Source organism: Tubulanus polymorphus, chromosome 6 (genome assembly GCF_964204645.1).
Source record: "Tubulanus polymorphus chromosome 6, tnTubPoly1.2, whole genome shotgun sequence".
Lineage (NCBI taxonomy): Eukaryota > Metazoa > Nemertea > Palaeonemertea > Tubulaniformes > Tubulanidae > Tubulanus > Tubulanus polymorphus.
In genome coordinates, this window is record NC_134030.1 from 19,482,693 (window position 1) to 19,501,475 (window position 18,783).

The following is an 18,783-nucleotide window of genomic DNA, read 5'->3' on the forward strand; positions in this document are numbered from 1 at the left end:
ACAATGAAAGAACATAGTCGTTGAAATGCCCTAACACAATAGATCGTGGAACTTTTTGAAACATTTTCTTTTTTAGGGAAAATCGCCAAAATCCCTTATATCTCGAGCTAATTAGGATCTTTATTCGCCGAAGAAAGGGTTGATCGAAGCTTCTTAGATGTGTATTTTAACGGTACATGGTCATATAGGGCAATGTTATTCCTAGAAACGACGAATTTACCGTAGTGAAGTTAAATGACAAGGCCTGTTTTCTAAATCCAAGCCAAACATTATTTTTTCAACATTGACGAAACGTGGAAATTTCAACGTTGATGCATGGTTGAAATCGCGACCAATTGGCAAAATTCGTCGTCTCGGCTCAAGTACTGACTGAGCGAATCGCATTGAAGACGGTGCATTAAAAGAAAATCAGTTAAAAGTAATCAGAAGACAGATTCAATCTAAGTAAGTTTGCTGAAAATTTGGCTGAATCGTACAAAAAAAATAATGTTTTACTTCTTAAGGGTTCCGATAATCGAACATCGCATCAAAAACGTCTCTGCAATTATCATCGAGTCAGATCGCTTTTAGAAATATTTCCAACATTCGCGCGCGGAGTCGAGATAGGAAAAAGTTCGACGTTTCCATTTTGAAACGAATCGACGAACGACACAATTAATGCCGATAAACTAATAACATGTACTAATTCGCGTTCAGTTGAGCGCGTGTACAGATAGTCTGAGTGGGCTGCGTCGACGAGTCAGCGCTTCGAACTCGTGTTCAATTACACGCAAACCTGACTCGAACAACGAACTGTTCACGATGTCGCTCGTCACTGGACGGTTTCAATTCGTTAAAATAATCACCCATCGATTTTACTTCGGAAAAAGATGTTACGGTGCCGGTGTCCTTATAGTCTTAAACGAGGAATTGCTACGATACTGAGAAATTTCAGAAAGTATTCTTATTCAGTTGAGATAAAATCCTCACACGGCGGGGATTCGAACCTGATGACATCGCTACACTCGGCCACGGCACGAAACCTTGTTCAATTCAATTCAATTGAATTCAATTTTTTCATTTGCATCGGATGAGGTAAACATATATACAAGATCTCCCACTGCACACTAGTGACTCGTGGTGACGCTTGCAACAAGTAGGATCCGCAGTCGACACAGAATGTCCTGTACACACAGCAGTGTCCTCTATAAAGAAGTTTCCAGTTTCTAGGCGCCATTTTGTGGCGGTCCCTCGAGGTCCCCATTGTTGCGATAATTTGCGCTCATTTTCAAAACATAAGTTTAGATTGAATATCATATAGTACTGCAGTCCCTTGCTCGACGAAATCAATTTATACACCATTTTAAAGGAAATGAAATGCAGATATTTGCTGGCGATTCTTGGAATTTTTGAACGCAACAATTGAGAACAGTGACGATGTGAAACCAAGGACCGCATATCTTAACTGTGCGTAAAAGAAATCGCAATATTTATTAATTTTAAAATATCTAAGTATCTCTTAAAGCTATATTTCCAATTTTCACAGAGGTTAAAGAGGGTTATTTGCAGTTAAAGCCTGCGTTGAATTTTTTAAAATATCTTTCCTGACGACTGATCTGTACCCGCTTGAGTTTGAGATTACGCGCAAAAGGGGTCTCCCACTGCGCATTGCAATTTCACTGAACATTGAGATTGCAAAATGGCGCCTAGAAACTGGAAACTTCTTTATTGTCACATAGCAGTCTTCGTCCTACTGTACGCTAGCGACACCTGGCGGATCCTCACTTGCCCTAACTGGAATCATGAATTGCGGCAGTTGTTGATGTTTGTTTGTTTGTTTGTTCGTTTACTTGTTTGTTTTGGCTTAAGGTCGCTTGGATCTTGGTTTCCCGAGACTAACCCTATTGGATTATTCATTTAACCTCACGCCGACGGGACGGCGGCCTTCGGAGTGTTGACCGCACACTGTAAGCAGCCAGCAGGACTCGAACCCACTTGTTCTACTGCATACTAGCGACACCTGGTGGATCTTCGCTTGCCATGAACGGAATATTCTATTTCACGCAGCAGTTGATGTCCTACTACACACTAGCGACACGTTGTCGATCTTTCAAAATAATATTAGTTAGAAACATCCAACATTTTCATTATATTTCCAAAAATTCGTTACATTTACAAAAGAAAAGAAAAGAAATAAAATGAAATTATGTAAAATGTAAAATATCGAATCATAATTGCGATATCCACCGTTCGTTCTGTCGAGTACTGTACAGATGTACTACTCATCAGTCGGTGGAGTTCAAACTTTAATTAATATCATGAAGATTATTCATTAGACACTCTATACCGATGGGATAGTAGGCGACGATAGTTCTCCCGAGGCCTGTGAGCTATATACGATTTCGAAATAGAGTTTAATTGGAATGGGACCGAGAGGGTTGAAATGAGTTCATGTTTGATAATTCGGTCAATTTCAGGAACTGCTGGATGGGGATTTATCGGCGAGTTTTAACGCTGTCAAAGTTAGAGTGTGTTTAGCGCAATGTATGTCGCGTAGTCAGGGTTCGAACCCCCGCATCTCAAAACAGGTGACGTGCCAACCAGTAAACCAATGAAAGTAGTCCATTTAACCAGTGGTTATGCAGCTTGCCGTTCGTGAAGAATTATCGCTTGTTACGACATTGTTGCACTAGGTTTTAAGGATAGGCCTTTCGCATTCAAATCGCTGGAAAGAGCGTGGGTTCAGGCGAAACACGCCGAGTGGTTGAAACATTCGTATAGGTGTAAATGATTCAGGGATGGTGAAATAGGATAAATCGTATAGTCGACTAATGGTCGTTACGTCATAGAGTCGACTGTCGTTGAACCGGGTCCGACCTACAGCAACCGTGCTCGATACCGTGGTCGACCGAATAACTGACATGATTCGGTTGATAAATAGGCGAATAGACTCTACCAAGTTAAACACACCATTGAAACTAACTGAGTAGAATAGCCTCGCTATATGAGATCCTGTAATGAAAAACTTGAAAAATGTTTCACATTTTATGAGAGTAGTAATTGAATGAGCTGCATGAAAATACTAGACATCCAAACCCGGCACTCTAATCGATCAGGTTCTGAAAGCGTGCGGATAAAATGTCTAATGTCAGGTGTTGCAGTTCATTTTCAATTAAGAATGTCAATTAAGAAAAGTGAAGTAATAAATGCATAGTGTGGACGATCAGTTTTTGGAAGTGTGCTGCTAAAATGTCTAATGTCTGGTGTTTGTAATTCATTTTCGATTGCAAATGTCTCAGGTGAAGTTCTGAACACATGTGAAGTGTGGACGATCAGTTTTTGAAGATGCGCTGATAAGATATTAAATTCCTGATGTTTGTAGTTAATTATCAATCATGAAAACAGTTCTGAGTGAAGTCCAGTGAGTGTAGCAGACAATCACAATTTACAATGACTAAAGTATGAAATATCTGAGTTGTCCGTGTGCTGAAATTGCTAATATCAATCGAAGGGTAAATAGAGCCCGAAACGAAATGGTCCTTCTGTTGGGTACGTCGTTTTTTTTTCAAAAATAAGATATAGCTTAGCGATAATTGAAATATTACACTTTTGATTAGTGGGGGAGAGTCTACATTAAAGACCGATGTATCGTGTATACAATATAAATAAACCTACAGCTGCCGTGTGAATGCTTCACGACAAATCGCGCAACGACAAAAAAGGAAATTCATTAGTAATTTCACAATCAGGCCTCCTCCCGGCGCGCGTGGTACAAACTATCGAGATGCAGAAAATTAATTTCTTCGTATGGCACTAATTAGGAATCGAACGCCTACGAACGGCCTGTATATATCGTTTTAATCATGAACAGAACTTCGCTACTCGAACGAACAATGTAATAAACTACTAAGCGAAAAACAGCAAACTCTCAACGATGTATATTATAGAGAAGTCTATTATCGCCACTATATTAGTTCGTCGACGTGTTGATTGTTCGAACCTAGAAAGCGATAACCAGCTTCTTTTCAATACGTAGATCGACGTACGAACGGGTATTGCCTCAACCTAGTCTGCCAAGTTACTTATTGCTTTGTCTTTATCCTGGCCCGATCATAACCGTATTTCTTTTTTCAGCTTTACAACTGATTCCACGAATTTAATAATTCCATTTTCGAATAATAATGTGTTTCTGACTATTTCGCATGGCTCAGAATGACCTTTATATCAAACTTAGAAAATTCCAAAGAAGAACAACGATAATTGGGATTCGGCCGCAAAAACATCGGGGTCCAGTTCCACAGTTCGGAGTTAAGATTTGATCCTGAGTTAACTCATTGAAAATGAACTAATTTTAACTCAGAGTTAACTCTAACTCACAGCTGTGGAACTGGATCCAGCGTAACGCTCTACTAACTGAGCCACGAATCCGAACTGCCGAAGCGTGGCCTTCCAGTTCAATCTTTGAATATGTTTTAGCCCGTTTGTTTCAGTTATGAGCTGGCATCTGACTGCAAGTGTTTTATCTGAATATATCTAGTCGGGAGACTTCATGTGAATAACCATGTCTTTTCCGAATACAAAATTTAGAAACACATTCGTTTTGCTTGGCAAAGTGGAGACCGACTGTCAATATCCTACCCGAAATGGTGAAATGCGATAAACTCGATCGTTTAATCCGTACAATCCTGACTCGTAAACTCGGATGATCTCGAGATTCAGATATAGGCTGGACTTATCACCATATGCAGAATTTGAGAAATAATGGATCGATTTTAATTGAATATGAGAAGAAATCCGGGAGTTGTTGTCCGAATGTGCACACTAGCGAACCTGGTGGATCCACGCTTGCCACAAGTGGAATCCTCGATTACCACAGTCGAACGTAGAGTATAAGCGATATGCTACATTGCTTTGTTTTCCTCGTATTTTGAAAACGTAGAATATAAAGGAGTTAACGTATTATGAGAAAGGCGTGATCGGTAACTAATGCTGCCGGTGTGTACACGTAGCCCGCACAGCGTGCTGTTTGAACTGTGCTGTATAGATTATTAGTTATTCAATGATATAATATCTGCCGTTAACGAGCTGGATAAGAGTTTGTACATGTCTTGAATCGGAAGTGTTAAATGCGGTTTGATAGTGCGTCCGTCTACTTCAGAATATTGCATCGCATCTAGAGCGCAGTGTTACAATACAGAACCAAGAAACGGTGGGTCGGTGGGTCGGTGGGTCGGTGGTGGGTCGGTGGTGGGTCGGTGGGTCGGTGGGTCGGTGGGTCGGTGGGTCGGTGGGTCGGTGGGTCGGTGGGTCGGTCGGTCGGTCGGTCGGTGGGTGGTTGGCTGGGTCGGTCGGTGGGTCGGTCGGTCGGTCGGTGGGTCGGTCGGTGGGTCGGTCGGTCGGTGGGTCGGTCGGTCGGTCGGTCGGTCGGTCGGTCGGTCGGTCGGTCGGTCAGTCGGTGAATCCTGGTGATAGAAGTGCGTCAGTGCCAGTTGCGCAGACACCAAAATTCGTTCTTCTAAAATTCCAATAGCAAAAATACTCGCAAAAATACCAAAAACTCGCATCAGAATGAACCTGTTCTTTGTAGAAACCAATTATTCAAATCGCTACATACATCATACTTCATGTATTCATAGCGAATGAAAAAAAAAAACATAACAGTTACCATCACTAATTTGAGGTTGATTGATCAGCCTGAGTAAGACCACGCGCGTCCCCGTTGGATCGACAAAACCCAAACGCACTTAAATTGATTATAAAATAAGCGGCATGTTTTCGCGCGTGGTCACTAAACCGCGATATTAAGCGGAACAGTTACGAAACGAGCAAAACATCTATGAATCGTTAATTAAGACGAATTGTTCGCCGGCTGGAAATACACTAAAAAATACATGAATATACGCAAGGATCTCCTAATGGATTTGGATTGCTGGTTCTGTAGAGACCGCACTGGGGATTATGTTTTCGATATTTTAAGCTTTTCCAATAAACATACTTCTCATTCCAAACAGACAAATATGGAAGAAGCATCACGAGGCCTACCTACACAACCGTGGAACTGGGCCCAGAGCCAGAAAGAGCTATATACTCAACTGTGGAACTGGACCCAGTTCCGCAGTCTGAGTTAAGATTTGACTCTGAATTTAACTCATTGAAAATGAATTAATTTTTAACTCAGAGTTAATTTTTAAATCACAACTGTATGTGGAACTGGATCCTGGATCAAATGTGTGAAGAACATGATTTTTTTTCAGACGCATTCCCAAATTGTTTTGATACTTTCTCAGTTTGTATCGAAAATAGTACTAACCTAATATCCTACTGCACACTAGCGACACCTGGCGGATCATTTCTTGCCGCAAGTGTATCACTTAATAGCTACAGTAATTGATGTCATTCTGTACACTAGCGATACCTAACGGATCCTGACTTGCTGCAAGTGTATTACCTATTTGCTACAGTAATTGATGTCCTTCTGTTCACTAGTGACACCTGGCGGAACTTTAATTGCCGCAAATGTATTAGTTAATTGCTACAGAAATTGATGTCCTTCGGTAAACCAGCGACACCTGGCGGATTCCCGTTACCATTCACATGGTCTATCATCACTTACCACCTAATTGCTACAGCAGTTGACCTTCACATTAGCGCACTTGGTCTGGTTGGTACTCGGTCGCCGCTCTACAGCATTGTTAGGATTGCGTCAAAAGCTGCCGAAGGGCACGGACCGGAGACACGAGTACGTACGAACTTAGATGAATTAATCTTGCGCTGGAGTAAGTCATCGCGTGGGGACGAAAAATTACTCGCCATACCCGCAGCCTCGCGGGATCGAGCGAGTTGATTGGTAAGACGTCGGCGGCTGGCACGCATTGCTTAGGTGACCGGATGCCTAATCAAACGTTAACGCCTGGTTGCGTTAAAAGTGGACGTTTTAATAATGCGATCGACGAGATTTTTGCGCCGTTGTCGCTGCCCGTTTATGTTCATAAACACGAAGTTATCTAAAGTTGGCATCGAAAACGTGATTTAACGATAAAATGTCTAATACTTAGTCAGACATGTTTTGGTTAGTCACCGGGGACGAGTTCCTTAAATAGCAACTTATTCGATATGTTTTTTAAACGCCGAAATCATTAAGACAGAGAGGAGATTCTCGTTGTTTTCGTAATCTCAAGTCATCGAATCAAGAAGGTTGTCAAAAGTCAACTATCATAATTTCACTGAATTATTGAAGTCTTTGAAATGAGAAGGTCGATATCAATAACTTGTCTTGGCTTTTTTTGCTCAACGCATCATTGGAAGAACGCCCATCAAAGACAACAAGCCGTCGCCATTAACAAGGAGAACGCGAACCCCTTTTGAAATTGAGGTTAAGAAGCTCGCTTTATTCGTCCTTCAAATGGGGAACCGGCAACACCCGATATGCCACCAGATGGCGTGAGAGAGCAGTAGGTCTTCCGGTGTCAAAATGTTCATTTTCGTTGAATTTTGAACTGGATTTCAAGACTCCCGAATCCATATACTATCGCAGGACCACCAAATATACGATTTATTCACTTTTCCACCCATATCGGTACTGCAATGTAGAAAAATCGAACGCGGTGACATAATAGCGACACCTGGCGGATCTCCGCTTGCCATACGTGGAATCCTTGATTGCCACAGAAGCGGTGTGGGTAGCCCGTTATCAGGCATGCATTCCCGAGAGCTTTGAAATATAAAAAAAAACGTTAGTCATTGCGCCAGATGGCGTGGCGAGCACTCAGTCTCATGTTGTCCGATTTATTTTATGTTTAATGATCTTTGAACTGAACTTTGAGTCATCGATATCTTCATTATCAAAGGACCCGCCAAATACACGTTAAATTATTTTGCTACTCAGTAATTAGTAAGAGTTTTCACCAGTAAATTGAATTTTTCGAGAGAAAATGTCACTTCCGTTTTTAACGGAAACGTAAAATGAAATCGAACGCGGAAGACCGAGTAACTACTAGCGACGTCTGGTGGATCCAAACCAGCCATAAGAGGAATCCTCGAATGCCACAGTAGCGTTGGCAGCCCCGTTTTTCAGTGAGGAGCTTAACAGTAGAAGTGTTGACGAATCCCCGCCGCAAGAGCACAAGCGACCGCTCATTACAAAGTCATCGCGTCCGTTACGAAAATCATATCGACTCCGAGACAAAACGTATTAGCGATTCGTCCCCGCCATCCAGGGCAGCGTCCGCGCTGACGCTTTTAGAAACGAAGGTCTTCTCCAATCTAGCTATCGACCGCGGCACTTAGTAATCCGCATGTCTGCCAGATTACGACCTGTTCGGTAGCGACTTTCCACCTTCCTGTTATCATTATGAATATACGGCGCATTATTGATCACATCCAGCGACGCTATTGTTATTTATGAATTCGGATATATCCGAAAATTCGCCGAGTCTCGAGTCTATCTAATCCGCATTCGAATTTTTCAATAATTTGTGTAGTTGAGTTGCGGCGATTTTATGGTTCGAATTACGTCGTAGATTTCAATGGAAAAACATCTTCAGATAGTTTTATCGATGCAAATAGTAAAAATTGGTTTTCTAACGAGACAGGTATAAATATGTATTTTCGATATCATAGATGCGAACCGTGTATAAAACAATTCAGTCTACTTATCAAGATCCGCGCTGTACATTGCGTTCTTCGGTAAACTACTGGTTTTCTTTAAGGATTTTTAAAAAGGTGTTCACAATCAATACAAGTGGAACTTTACCCCATATTTGGCGCCGTATCCACCGAGCGTCGAAAGCAAACGAACAATTTTGAATCCTTGAAATCGCTCGGATTTTCTTGAAATTGTTCTACGTACGTTTGAGATTCGAAGCTTGATCGGGTCATTATTTTCTGGTCCTTTTAATGCGAAATATTTATGAAATTTCCGGATATTGATAAACAAGATTCTGAACACTAACCCCCGCTGTTGTCGCCCAAATGTTTGTTTTCATTTACGTCTTGGTTTTCAAAGACTAACCCTATTTGCTTTTTTCATTCGACCTCACGACGGGATCACGGCCTCTAAGCATTTTTCACGGATTCTAAGCATTTAGCAGGACTCGAACCCGCTTGTCACATGGCAGCGCTGATGCGCGATGCGTCACACCTTATCCCGCTAAGCTACCGAAACAATGCGCGCTCTCGACTGGTGTTAATCGCGCGGAGGATCGAGGGATTGTATCCAAACTGAAAATTAGGAATTTCGAAATTCAATCCGCCAAAGAATGACCTTCGCGGATGTTGTTTACATCAAGTTCGGAGCTTAACCCACGCAAGGTCATCGAATAAACGACGATTAAAACTGACTCAAAATAAAAACAGCAAATATAGGTCGACAAATAGGTCGACAACTTTTTTCCCAAATTTGAAATGATTTCTAATCGGATGAAAGTTAAACCGCGTAACGGGAAGGTAACGAATTTCGACGTAATTCGCTTTATGAATATTTCACACAGTTTCACGGAAGCCATTCAGTTATAGGTTTAACGTGGTCTCTGTAAGCCGATTATGTGGCGGATATAATATACGTTGTACGAGACGCTCACTCGCGAGTCGGTTTTTGTTCTTGGTAAAAGGTTTCAACGCCACCACTCGCTATTGTCAGCCGAGTTTTAGATGAAATCGTATAAATATATATATGACGTTCCGAACGTATCATATTCAGATATTTCCAGACGCAAATGTCAACGATTGCTTGGTTATATCCCCCCCCCCCCAAAAAAAAAAAAAATTGTCTAGTTAAAAAAAACGTGATGGTTCTTTCGGAAAAGTAGCGACAACAATTTCTTTTTCGGTCGGTAAAAAAATTGACAAAACTTTTCGCAAGCACAACGCCGCGCCGATTGGTCTTTGCTGAATACATGACATATCCGATTCAGTTCCTGAGAACGGCTCAGTCAAAAATTGCAGCACCGCAGAGGCACCACATAAGGGTCTATCGGACTATCTCGGGAAATCTTGAAATAATATCAACGCCCCAAATGCAATGAGAGCGTTTGTCGGTGCACGTAAAGAAATGTAGGTACTCAATTTATGCTTAAGTTTCGTTAAGTTTAAGAGTTCCGAGACCCCGAGGAATTTGGCATCTCTACGAGGACTCTACGTTTGAGAGTGGCAATCGAGGATTTCGCTTATGGCAGGTGAGGATCCACCAAGCGTCGCTAGTGTTTATTCAGACGAAAACTCCCGGATTTCGTCTTTTCGGGTTCAATTAAAATCTATCCGCAATTTCTTAAATTTTGAGAATCAAACGGTGAACAAGCGAAGTACTATGAATCCAAACGGTCAAACAGTTTATCAAGACGAGTGATTTACCTAATTTCTGATGAGGGAGGCTAAAAATGTAGATGGAAATAAGATGAAAATTAACTAGATTTTGACGGGTTGTCTCAGCGATACGCACGCCATCTAGCGGGAAAGCTGGCGGCACGGGGTCCTCATTGCCCTGACGCTGAAACCGAATTGCAACTCAATATTGATATATAAGAAGAAAAGTTCACAGATTTTCAAACGTGGCTCCTGCTAGTTGCTAAATACACTCAGCACCTGCTGTGCGCGAGGTGTCTTTTTTTCGGTAATCGATTTTAAGAAAAGTTGATTCGAAACGTAGGATACGACGAAACACGTGGAGCGCAGCTGCTGCAATCCCACGCAATACTCACTTGCCACAGCTACGCGTGATGCCATCCTATTCACAAAACTAAATAGGTATTTTGTTATAGCGACAATCGTAGAATCGCAACTCTCAATTTTACTCACAAGTAGTTTTTTATTTTAAATTGAGTGACCCTCATCAGGCTCCAGGTAGCGCTGAGGTAGATATTGCCAGTCATGCCGTCACCGCACACCAGATGGCATTGACCAATTACGTATTTAAATTTTTTCTAAATCCAATTTTAAACTGGCTAAATTTATCAAATTAGGTCTAGATGTAATAGATCCACCCGGTAGTGTGTGTAAATAGTATGTTGTAAATAACGTTTGTTATGTTTTGAAATACTTTTTCCCTGTTTTTGTAAATAATAGTGAATACTGTTTTACCATGGAAATGGTTGGAGTGTAATAAATATTCGTATTCGTTTTCGTATTTGTAAAATCGGTTAAAACATTTTGAACTCTTTCGGCAATATTGACATTCAAAATAATACTACAATTTGCTATGTTTATAGATCCATCTAATAGCCAGTATATCGTATATAGTGTATGTTAGTAACGTTGTTATTTGTAAGACAAGTTTAGATTTTCATTTTCTGTTGATTGTAAATTTATATACTTTAATAAAATATGGAATTGGTGACGAGTTTGACACAATTTAATTCATACCGCCGAGTACGATTTAGACAGGACCTGGTATAGGTTTCTCTCCAAACATAGATTTAGTCCGCCGCAAACCTGATTCGCTCTTTTAGGTCAGTCTAAATAGGTGCGTTGACGCAATATTAATTAGATAGGTCTAAATTTGGTCCAATTTGGACCAGACACAATATATAAGCTTTCAGCTTGGATAATTGACCCCTAAAACTTAGGTAACCCTAAAATTCCCTAAAAAAACCTTAAATTATGGAAAGTCCAATCTGTAGGAATCCAGAGGTAACACTATAAATCATAGTCTTCCCTCCGTGTACCATAGAAAGGGTTGGAATGTTAATAGAATCCCAAGCCTAATCCAAACTAGCGAGATACTTCGCTCAAGAGAATAAGACAATGAAAAAACTATTGAAAATTTCACATCAGCGCCATCTATTGAGCGTGAATGTAGAAAATACCACTGAAAGTGCCACCTGGTAGGTGATTAACGCATCAGGCGTCTAACTCCTTCCTCGTGTGTATCGTCGTGGGCGTGTTGATTATCACGCATGAAAAACGCCGTGATTGTTATTCTGCCTTGTAATTTGGCGCAGACACGAGACAATCAAAAATCATAACTAGTAATTGCAGCGTCTTCTGATGTCTACTACGACAGCTTGTGTAAAACGTTATTTGCAGAAAGAAACCTGAAGAAAAACCTATTATCACGATTTCCTGAGAATTTGATTCTGGATCCAGTTCCACCGTTAACCGAGTCTAATACGACTGTGGCATCCGAGCTTGTCAAAGGTCCGGTATCGCTCCCGAACTCGCTTCCACCAGCCCCCTGGCCTCACGAAGCGTGGTTTCATTACTGGCGCTGTTGCGCATGACGTCATATATCAACACGCGACAATACTTCCGCATTCGCTACGTGTTCGCTGATTGGTCCATTTACCGGGAAATTCCATAGATGCCTAATGTCGTTTGTAACAAGCTTTGTGATTGCCCCGACCTGATTCTGGTCGGCTGGTAACGACTCCAACGACTCGTGAGGTCAAGGGGTTCGGGGAACGGCTTTAGCAGAGTGGGTTCGAATCCCTTGACGGGTGAAGATACGACTGTGGTGACATTTCCACAGTTGTGTGTGGATTTCAACCCAGTTCCACAGCTGTGTGAGTAATATTTTGCTCAGCGCCGAGTGGTTTTAATTTGAGTGTAAACCCAGTTCCACAGTTGTCTTGTTTTAATTTCACTGTGAACCCAGTTCCACAGTTGTCTTGTTTTAATTCGACTCTGAACCCAGTTCCACAGTTGTCTTGTTTTAATTCGACTCTGAACCCAGTTCCACAGTTGTCTTGTTTTAATTCGACTCTGAACCCAGTTCCACAGTTGTCTTGTTTTAATTCGACTCTGAACCCAGTTCCACAGTTTCGTGGGTACAATTTCAATATGGACCCAGTTCCACAGTTTCGTGGGTACAATTTCAATATGAACCCAGTTCCACAGTTATGGAGCGTTTAATTTTGGCTCAGCGCCCAGTTCCACAATTGCGTGGTTTAATTTGAATGTGAACCCAGTTCCACTGTGGTGCGGGCTTAACTAAAATAGACTCTGAGAACCAACCCCACTAGGTTTATCTGACCCCTTGTATCCTAGTAATATGTACACGCGCAAGTCGGCCTCAGTTCCCGGAAAGTTTGCGTAGTACTATTAACATAACAGTACACAGGTAACCACTTATTAAGCACGATCATTAATCAAAGTACCCGGTAGATGCGCCGCGAGCCGAGCGCCGAGCACCGCCAGTTTATTTCCTGAATTCTGTATCAAATATCAATATCATCAGTGGCTATCAGTAAGGTGCGTGGATGGAACTGCCGCGACACTCCCTGACGATATGAGTCAGGTCACCTCGGACATTATGCGTTTAATTTCGAGTATTTTTCGAAATGGGTTTCGGCTAATTTGGTTCCATTTCGAATTCTATTTGCTCGTAACGGTCATAACTGGTCGAAAATGCCAATATTTGTTCATTTGGGTGCTTGGAAACCGGTTTTGAACTGTTAATTTGGTCAAATTGAAGACGTGATGAGAAGGGGTTGAACTAAAAATTAAACGCCTACTCAACTGGATTTAGAGACAAATTTAACCCATGCAAATGTGGACCTGGATTCAGAGTCACATAAAACCCACAAAACTGTGGAACTGGATTCAGAGTCACATAAAACCCACAAAACTGTGGAACTGGATTCAGAGACGAACTAAACCATTAACACAACTGTGGAACTGGATTCAGAATCAAATTAAACCCACACAACTGTGGAACTGGTTTCAGAGTCACATAAAACCCACAAAACTGTGGAACTGGATTCAGAGACAAACTAAACCATTAACACAACTGTGGAACTGGATTCAAAATCAAATTAAACCCACAAAACTGTGGAACTGGATTCAGAGACAAACTAAACCATTAACACAACTGTGGAACTGGATTCAAAATCAAAATTAAACCCACGCAACTGTGGAACTGGTTTCAGAGTCACATAAAACCCACAAAACTGTGGAACTGGATTCAGAGACAAACTAAACCATTAACACAACTGTGGAACTGGATTCAAAATCAAATTAAACCCACACAACTGTGGAACTGGTTTCAGAGTCACGTAAAACCCACAAAACTGTGGAACTGGATTCAGAGACAAATTAAACCATTAACACAGTGTGGATCTGGATTTAGAGTTATATTAAACCTACACAACTGTGGAACTAGATATACGCAGAGCCAAATGAAAAATGAAAGGGATATTTTGGCTTGAAAAGTCAGTATTTGCCTTTTTCTTTATTTCTAAAAAGCCGATTTACACTTCAAACGTCATTTCAAACGAAACTCGATGATTGGCCACAATCCACCGACCGATCAACCGTCAAACAATTCAAATAACCAGGTCAATCGGTTGTTTTCGGTACTTTCCAGAAACGATCGCGTTCGGGATTGTCGGAAATCATCGGCGAAACGCCCGAGGAACCGACGGAAAGAAACGCCTTTCAGTCCGACAAAAACGGAACAGTCGCGCACCGGAAGTACGCTTGAAGTGCCTCGTTATGGAAACTGATAAACGGATACTTTACATCAAAGATCGCTGCGGTATGTTTTGTGCGCGCCGTCGGAAGACGCACCGGCCCAGTCCTCGAATTACCGCCGTCTAAAGGAAAATAGCTATTCATTTACTCGACGTTTCCCAAGTAAGCGCTTTCAAAACGCAAACACCGAGGAGCCTTCAAACGCCTAATAGACCGTTCCTCTGTTCAGAACTGTGGAGCGTACGTTTTGACGGGTTATCAATAGCTCAACGGGTTTCACACTCGCAAAATGCCGAACGTGGAATAAAGTAATGAGGATATCGTTTCCGTTTTTTTTTCTTCTCATTTTTGTCGGCCTTTTCAATGCATCTACAATAATTAACTTGCCGTAAAGCCGGTGACGGCTACAATTTGTAAAAGGCCTATGTAAGTTAAACTTGCTACGATTCGGTGAAATTATGATTAGAAATGTCTCGTTGACGATCACTACTTGAATTACCGCGTTGAAAAATACCGCGTGGGGACAAATAATTTCGGGAAATTAGGAATTTTGCTGTGTAGTTGACCAGGGTGGTTTGATTTTTACCAGAGAATGAAATGTTAAAATCATCGATGGTTTGATTTTCACCTGTGATCGAAATCTTAAAATCATCCGTGGTTTGATTTTCACCTGTGATCGAAATCTTAAAATCATCCGTTGTTTGATTTTCACCTGTGATCGAAATCTAAAAATCATCAATGGTTTGATTTTCACCTGGGATTAAAATCTAAAAATCATCAATGGTTTGATTTTCACCTGTGATTGAAATCTAAAAATCATCAATGGTTTGATTTTCGCCTGGGATTAAAATCTAAAAATCATCAGTTGTTTGATTTTCACCTGTGATCGAAATCTTAAAATCATCCGTGGTTTGATTTTCACCTGGGATTAAAATCTAAAAATCATCAGTTGTTTGATTTTCACCTGTGATTGAAATGTTAAAATCATCCGTGGTTTGATTTTCACCTGGGATTAAAATCTAAAAATCATCAGTTGTTTGATTTTCACCTGTGATCGAAATCTTAAAATCATCCGTGGTTTGATTTTCACCTGTGATTAAAATCTTAAAATCATCCGTGGTTTGATTTTCACCTGGGATTAAAATCTAAAAATCATCGATGGTTTGATTTTCACCTGGGATTAAAATCTTAAAATCATCCGTGGTTTGATTTTCACCTGGGATTAAAATCTTAAAATCATCATCGGTGGTTTGATTTTGACCTGTGTGACTGAAATCTCAAAATCATCGATGGCTTGATTTCCATCGATTCCCAATTCACACGTAGATCTACCGGCGATAACTTTTCATCAAGTTGTGCCGATATAATAATTTCTATGTGCCTGAATATCTGGTGTCCATAGATCAATTTCGATGAAATTATGTCTCACGTGAGTTCTCCGAACTCTATCTCGAAGATAATATCTTTCGTTTGAGTTGTGACGCTAGGGTAAAGGTTATTCGTATTAACAGTTTAGTGCTAATTAGTTGGAATACTTGTTAATCATTCATGGTTTAGACTCTCGGAGGATGCGATCCTTCAGCCGATGCCGACCACGCAGACGGTTTCGACGTCGAGACGCGGCTAGAAATCGAGAATCATCGCACTTCGGTGGCGTTTTCAACAAAGATTTCGAAACGGTTTCGACGAAAAAGTCTCGCCTAGAAATCCAATTTGAAAAATAATTTCGCAACGGCGCGCCCGAGAAAATAACTCTGTTTCAAGATTTTTTCTATAAAGTTAGAATTCGGGATTGACAAATTCTGGGGAAAGATTGGCTCATTTTCATGCTCGAATTCGAGTCCCGCATTCAGGTTTGTCTATAGGACTTACTTATTGAAAATAAACTTTTTTTTATACATAATTCATAAAGGCATAATTCGGAATAATCGTGAACAGTTAAATCGATATGACGAATTTCTCATTATCGAAGACTTCAGCGATTCTATGAAATTATGATTAGTAACCCGAGCTTATTTTCACACTTTTAAGAAGGTATCGCGTATCTAAGCTAAGCGATTTACATCGTTGAAATTCAGTCGTTCCCCGAATATTGTCATATATTAAAGCTAAATGCATTTTACATAAAATGAGACACATTTAAAAAAAAAGATGCTACAACCCTCATCCGTATATTTAGTACACATGAAATCACCGATTTGCTCTTAGAAGAAACTAATGGAAATAAGTTCGTTGAAAAATAAAATTTTTCAGTTTTAATTCAAATGATTTTAAGTAAACCTATACACTGATATAACTAGGCAGAACACGTATACTTCAATGCGGGTACCGCGGATTTTAAACCCCTCTCGGCAAATTTCATTTTGCCGTTTGTTCGATTAAGAACCGGCTGTAATCGAAATCCGGGATTAAATCCGAAATGAATTCGTTCCCAATCGCTTTCGGAAATACAAAACCGATTCAAAGTAACATATCGGAATTAAGAAAAAAAAACTCGGAAAGTCAGGGCTGAACCCGGGATAGCTGCCGTGAAAAGTAACGTTTTTATTTTCAAATCCTACCTGTTTTTCTTTGCAGAATTTTATCCTCGACGATAACTTGTTTTCGGCGAAGTTTTATTCCTCGTAGCGAGCGCGCGAAGACGTTTGGAGATCGTTATCGATATCTGACGACAGAGCGGGAAAATGATGTCGAGTAAGAGAAGTTTTTAGTGGCGTACGCGTTGCAGGGTTGGTGGTCGAGTGACGAGTTTGCGCGGTGAGTCAACGAGCTCTCCAGGTATCGGCGATGTGGAAACGTATGAAACGCGTCGTACGAACTTGCGCGCATTCGACATCCGTTTGCTACTATAACACGTGCGTGCTAACTCGCTTTGCTCGCGTAAGATTCAGAAGAGATATTTCTAAACGATTGAGTTTAAGGTACTTTGGTTTCCATAGACAAGTGGCTGTCCAATATCAATATTAGACAAAAACCCACAATAAAAAAGAAAAACTATCTGGCAGCTTAACGTTTCAACTCAATTCTATGAGCCATTTTCAAAAACTATTGAAAATGGCTCATAGAATTGAGTTGAAACTTTAAGCTACCAGATAGTTTTTCTTTTTATCGTGGGTTTTTGTCTGCTATAAAGGTACTTTGTTTTAATGTAAAATTGAAAATATATTTTCATTCAAAGAGACTTCCGCGTGATATAAATGCATCTTCATTTTTCATTATTTCATCCCTTTTCATTTGTTTTTTTTTTCTTATCATGTTTATGTCACGGTGTCTGAACATCTTCTTGAATATACAGCCTTTATCGCTCTGCTCAGCTCCTGTAGCCTTATTGTCTGTAAGCTATTTTGTTATCTATTATTTTATATTGATGGTGACAAATAAACCACTATATATACCTCGCTGATCGCTCGATCATGACTCTTCTGAACTCATTCTCCTGAACTTTATAGCTTACTCATATGAGCTCCCCTGAAATTTACGAAATTTACTAACTCTCAGTTCCTTTCCCTAAGTTTCTTCATTCTCCTTTCGTTTTTACTGGGTGCTCGCGACAGCGGGCTTTGCATGGCCCACGTAGAAAGCTACCATTATAATTGTGTTTGTTCAAAAATTGTAAATCTATTGTTTGTTTGCTTATTCGCTCAATCTCTGTACATAGCCTGTAAAACTTTCCGTGAAATAAATTTGACATTCAATGACAACTTCAACTTGAACACTGAGAGCAACACCTTTTCATGGGAGGGGCTTGTTGGAAATAACGTCATTATGATGATAATGATATAATAATAGTTATAATAGTATCAATAATCTATTTGTTCGAATAGCGCTATATAAGATAATCATAGCGTATTACAATAGTAATAGATTCAAATAACCGAATAACCATAGAAGCGATAACATTAAAAACCTCATTTTCTAATGAGTAAATACAGTTTATTAACACGAACGTTTTCGGGATCATATCCCCTCATCAGGTGAAATACAAGTGAATCAAATGATTAAACTACAGGTTTATATAACCTAACGTATAACGTATAATCATTTGATTCACTTGTATTTCACCTGATGAGGGGATATGATCCCGAAAACGTTTGTGTTAATAAACTGTATTTACTCATTAGAAAATGAGGTTTTTAATGTTATCGCTTCTATGGTTATTCGGATATTTGAACTCTCTTCCTAAGATCTAGTAATAGATTCAATCATGAAATTATTAAAATGTCATTTTGTAAGTAGCAAGAGACATTGTACGTGGTAAAAGCTTTTCTAAATAGATATGTTTTCGGTTTTCGTCTAAAGCGTCGACAGATGGGTATTCCCGAATACTGAACGGTAAACACTTTATAGTGCTGGAGGAGTAAACTGCCAAATGACATTTTGGAGACAGGTTTGACCAGACGT

The 18,783-nt window shown here is 40.3% G+C and overlaps 1 protein-coding gene across 2 annotated transcripts in view; it reads right to left on the bottom strand.

Annotated features, from left to right (window-relative positions):
- The window catches only part of LOC141907422 (uncharacterized), a 66,561-nt gene extending 49,450 nt beyond the window's left edge, over positions 1 to 17,111 (bottom strand). For both annotated transcript variants that reach the window (XM_074797061.1, XM_074797060.1), the window contains exon 1: positions 16,944 to 17,111. The gene's annotated coding sequence lies outside the window, so the exon portion shown is untranslated. The remainder of the gene's footprint in view (positions 1 to 16,943) is intronic.
- Between the last annotated feature and the right edge of the window lie 1,672 nt (positions 17,112 to 18,783).